The sequence below is a fragment of the Sinocyclocheilus anshuiensis genome, unplaced genomic scaffold (assembly GCF_001515605.1).
Source record: "Sinocyclocheilus anshuiensis isolate Anshui unplaced genomic scaffold, SAMN03320099.WGS_v1.1 scaffold112, whole genome shotgun sequence".
Lineage (NCBI taxonomy): Eukaryota > Metazoa > Chordata > Actinopteri > Cypriniformes > Cyprinidae > Sinocyclocheilus > Sinocyclocheilus anshuiensis.
The window spans coordinates 402,539-408,261 of record NW_015557175.1 but is presented as its reverse complement, the minus strand read 5'-3'; the positions used below and the strand labels follow the sequence as shown (position 1 = coordinate 408,261).

General features: G+C 36.6%; 1 pseudogene; it reads right to left on the bottom strand.

Moving 5' to 3' along the window:
- The window catches only part of LOC107678366 (ATP-dependent RNA helicase DDX51-like), a 9,735-nt pseudogene extending 8,894 nt beyond the window's left edge, over positions 1–841 (bottom strand).
- Between the last annotated feature and the right edge of the window lie 4,882 nt (positions 842–5,723).

Genomic DNA, 5,723 nt, shown 5'->3' with positions numbered 1-5,723 from the left:
CATGAGGGAAAACTAGGTAGCAGAGCACATGGGGAGCAAAAACACAACACAGACAGTCCAGAATCCTGACACTATGAATATGACATTTCAAAATTTGGTGCATGATATTACACCAAAAACAGAATATTTAATATTTTGTGCAGCCCTGTTACAGCATTAACTTTCCTCAGTTAAGAAAAAAAAAAAAAAATTAAACATATATAAATTTGAAATAACCAAGAAATTATAACTTTTTTTTTTGGCAGCATAACAATACAAGACAAATATAATATTATTCCACTTTCTCAGTTTTTACATAATTTTAGTCTTTGCTGCATTTATCAAGCTCATGCTTTCAACCCTGTTTGTTACCAGTTATTCCAACATAAAAAAAAGTATGTATATAGATTTAATAACTATACTACCCATAGGATACAAACTTGTATCCTATTTATGGTAAAATGTGCCAAAATATTTCAAGCCCACCAAAATCAACAAGCTTGTCTAGATTAATTTAAAAATAACCAAACATAGTAAGGCAGCATTACCTGTATTTGCACTCTCAGTTTCAGTGGACAAAGTTTTGTGTTTTTTCTTATTTTTAGCTGAACTGGCAGCTTTATCGGCAAGATCTGTTTTTCTGACATTTTTCACTCTTCGTTTTACGCTGCATTACCTCAGTCTCTAGTTCTTCATGCTTTCTTTTCTTCTGTTCTTTATCACCCTGCTGGTGGTCCTCATCCTCATCAGCTCTGTCTGAGACACTCTGCTGTTCTCTGGCTTTGACCTGCTCCTGAAGTTTAGCCGTTAAAGCTCTGGAACCAGACTCTCTGCTGGATTCTCTGTCCTCCTCAATACACATTGTGTCAAATGGGATGACAGGTTGCTGTCAAATAACTTTTTTTTAACCTACAAATGAATGTTTAAGTGAAACTGTATATTTTACGTTCTTTTATTTCATTTCATTTTATGTATACTTTTCATTCTTTTTATAATCTTTTTGCAATTCACTTTAACAGCTCTTGTAGTGTTGTGACGCGAGAGCAATAATAACTATAAAAATTAGGGGGGAAAAAAGGTTTTAAAGTAAATTCAAGATTGAGTGTCCTAAGCCAGACTATAGAACTGAACAGAAGTGTGAAGTAGTCTGCAACGAATTTATGATTAAACAGATGAAATAAGAACATCTATGAACTAAATCCGCAGCGAGCACTATACTTTCAATGCAATGAATACATACCTATTGATCATAAATAGTGGCATCATGGTGACTCCCAGCTCGTGTCAGCGCCACGTAGACCAATATTTCAATATATAATTGCATGTATACAGTTTTCAGAAATATAAACTGGACAGTGTACAGTTCTTCTGACCACGTGGGCTCGTGGTTGCTAATACCATAAAAGCTGAGGATGGGGTCTAGACGTCGTTTTTAAGTGGTCAGGTATGTTAATAATTTTTATCATTATTTACTAATCTAAATATAGGTGATGTGACGTGCAGCATTTACTTTTCTCAGCGCTGATAGGGAAAGACAAGCCAGCGCCCCCTGCAGGAAGAACCACTCATAAGAAACGCGTATTAGCTATTCTTCCGCCCATTTAGACCGCCAGATGGCAGGGTTTATTTATTTTCTTTGGTTAATTTCTTGTACCCATCCCTTTACAAACACAGAACTGGACAGAGCAAATGTCATTGTATTTTATAAGCGTATTTATCATCAAAATACTCCAAGGCCCGCACACACTATTATAGTAGTTATTATTTTATAATTACACAATGTAGTAAATAATTGTATGTAATATATACACTACCTGTAAAAAGTTTCTTTAATTTTTTTTTTGGAAAGATGTCTCTTATGCTCATCAAAAAATACAGTAAACACTGTGAAATATTAATAATTTAAAATAACTTTTTTTTTTTTTTCTATTTGACTATAGTTTAAAATGCAATTTATTAATTTGATGAAAAGTGGAATTTCTTGACGGTCACATGATCTTTCAGAAATCATTCTAATATGCTGATTTGCTGCATTAAGTCAACACAATGACACCTTTTGAATAAGTTTAATTTATTGTTAGATACAGATTCTGCACCAGTGAGTGTTTTGCATAACTCTTCCAGCTAACGCTTCCAGATTCATTCACAAGGCCACCAAACAATCATGGCTGTTTTGACAATAAGCATACAAAATATGAACAATCCCCAATCTCACACTCATATAAAACACCTTTCCACAAAGAGCAACGTGGACACACACCTAAAATTCACCTCTTGTAATAGAAACTTTACCTCAACGCTTAGTGAAAAAGTGTATGATGCACCTGCCTATTTTAACAGGTGTACTGAAAACCGATGCAGCAGAAGAAACGTGGTTCATGCGATCAGATTGAATTTGAGCATACATGCATGTACGTATACTGCATTTAATAACTGATTTAGTGGGTACTGTGACCAGCAGAGATAACAGCATCTTGGTACTAGAGCTGCCTGTGTTTACACATAATAAAGGGAATGATAACTAGAAAACAAATATTACACTGAACAGAATCTAAGTAACATTCTATTACGGTCGTGTGCAATATAATACAGCATCAATTGGATTTAATGTCCAGCTGTTTCATTGTTTGTTTTTTTCATTCATGCTAAACATGATTATCAGGGAAATACTCAATTGAAGCAAACTCTTAATGAGTCAAAATGAAAAACGGCCATTCAACATATGGATAATCTAAAAGGTTTTTGAAAAATAGATTTTAAAACGGTCATATATATAATGTCAAAACTGCAATTCATTCAGGTTTTTGCAGACATAATTTCCAGTGATTTTTTTGTTTGTTTAGTTAAAGCAATGTTTGACAATTTGATGCTTTCCACATTTAGTTGTGCTTATATAACAAATACATACAGACATAATACATCTGACAGACATAACCTGTCCAGGTCACATTTGACCGCTAAAATCAAAAGAAGAAAAAAAAAATATATATATATATATATATTTCTTCAATGAAAATGAATCTTATTTTAGGACCATTAAGATTTTTTTCATTGTAACACTATTTTTAATCAATCAACGTAAAATCCGCACAACTGAAACGACGATAGGTGCATGGGAACAAAATAAAGTTTAACAAATAAATGCGTGTGATAAAGTTTAAGAATTAGCAAGTTTGATAGTGTGCGGGTTCGTTACTTATTTTTAACACTATTTCTAATGAAAATTTAGCATGTGTGCAGTAACAAGAATGCAAAATCTCATTATTGTATAAAAAATAACTGTATTATTTTAAAATATAAAGTAAATTTGTAAAGTATACATGATAGTAGTTTTCTTGTACTGAATTTATGCTGATTTGAATATAAAAATTATAAAAGTGAAAAAAAAAATATTACTGTATTTTTATTCCATATTATAGTAATAAGAATTTGGAAGGAAATTGTCATGAAAAAGTTACAATTTAAAAAAATAAATCTTCATGGTGCTTAAAACCGGTTTTCTTTTACATTTGGGGTGAAATGTGACCTGGACATTTCTTCATGAAGGTAAATAATTAATTTAAAATGTCAAGGTATTTTCATAGCCCAGTGTGTTTTAAGAGAAAATCAAACTTATTACATATATTTTATTATCAACAGTTGGACAGAATGTTTCCCTTGTTTTTTATTTAAGATGTGTGACTGCCAGATCTGAGCTATACAAAACTGCCTGGTATACCATGATAGTAGAAGTACCATCAGTAAAAGGATGGGAGAATAATACAAACATTTCATAATAGTGGAAATAATTCTTGAAGCTCATGCTCATAATAGAAAACGATCCAACGCGCTGAATCAGTTTTTTGTGGACGTGGTACAAACACAGGACAGAAATGAAGCATGATCTGAGGTAGCAAAAGATGTCACACAATCAAACGCTGACCCAGAGATAGAGAGCCAGAGGCCATAAATGTGCTTCATTCTTGAATAAATTACACTCAGTATACAGCATTTCATTATGTTAAGCTCGAATCTTTTAGGGGGCAAAAGTAGTACGGTGCGGTTTCACAGACGCTGTTCTCTCAGCGTTTATCTTGACGGCCTTTAAGGTGGAAGGGCGCCGAGACGAAGGGGTCAGTGGAAGTCCCATCAGAAGTCACAGCGCTCGGTCTGTGTTCAGGGTCTGTGTTCACAGGTCCTTCGTAGTGTCTGGAATACTTAGAAAGTGCCTGGGGGCGAAAGGCCAGAGGGGTCACTTGGCCGAGGATGCTCTGGTCAAGGGAAGAAAATCTCGGCTGGGCCGCCGGATTGCTGTAAACCTTTCCAGAAGCTTCCTTCTTCATACCAAAGGGCGCCTGGAGGAAAATATCAGGCTGTCGAGGCTGAGCTGGAAGGCGAGGAAACGGCGCATTGGCGAACACGTCCCCATCGCCGTCTACGTCTTCTCCGATTTGAAAGGGAGCTTTGGAGAAGACGTCGACGCTTGGATCTGCGCCTGAATGTTGGGCTTGTGACACCAGCTGTGGCGAGTGGCTCTGAGAAACCAAAGAGGACTGGTTTTCAACTGGTTCCTCGGATTGGGAAGACATCTGGAGGTTTCTGGAAGACGCGGGACTTTGGTCGTCATCGTCATCTGAGTCTTGAAGTAACGGTCTGGAGCCACTGCAGTCCAGACTTGGCGTTTCTTCGCCGCTCACCTGTGACCTCCCCCCTTCTTGTTCTCCATCGTCTTCATCGCTGGAATGAAGACAGCTCTCCTCCACAGGGTTCTCGAGGTCACCTCCCTCCAAAAGCGATCCATATCCATCACTCTTGCCTCTGGCTTCTGCAAAACAGAAAACCGTAGAAAGGAAATTGATAGTTAGTGACATTTTCACCAATACGCTACAGTATAGCAGGAGGATAATTTTGAACAATCAATGATTATGACCAAAAAGTTTTCAAAACTTAAAAATTGGGACCTTCTATAAATACACGGAATGAATAAAACAAAAGGTTGGAATAGCTGGAATCATCTATAGGTGCAGCCTGTATCCGGACAGTTGTTGCAACATTACTGTGCCTCCTCTACAGGACGGTTCACCCACAAATCAATATTCTGTCATTTATCCTCACGTCGTTCCAAACCCGTATGACTTTCTTAGTCCTACTGAACACAAAAGGAGGCATTATGAATTCATTATGAATTGAATTTGAGTTATAATAATTTTTACAGAAAAAAAAAAACAATGCAAACTGGAGCATTTAAGCTTCAAGAAGGAAGAAGGTTTACTGAAGCTATACGGTCGCTGTGGACGCTGTTTGACTGTTTAAGCCAAATTTAAGTCATTATTCCCTGAAAATCTGGACATCCAACATGGATACAGCTGCGTCACGTGGATACATTGTTTTCGTTCAAATCAAAGCATAAACAACGTAGAAAACGTGACGCAGCTGACACAGAATAGCATACGCTGTTTGCGTTCAGTGGATACTCTCCAAAATGGCACCAGGGTGACGCGGAGGAGACGAATTGTTGAATAAAGTCGTTATTTTTGTTTTTTTTGCGTACAAAAACTATTCTCATAGCTTCGTATAATTACGGTTGAACCCCTGAAGTCACATGGATTATTTTACCGATCTCCTTGCTACGTTTCTGGACCTTGATCATGGTAATTACATTACTGTCTATGGGAGGGACAGAGAGCTCTCAGAATTCATCAAAAATATCTTAATTTGTGTTCCGAAGATGAACGGAGGTCTTACGGGTTTAGAACGACATGAGG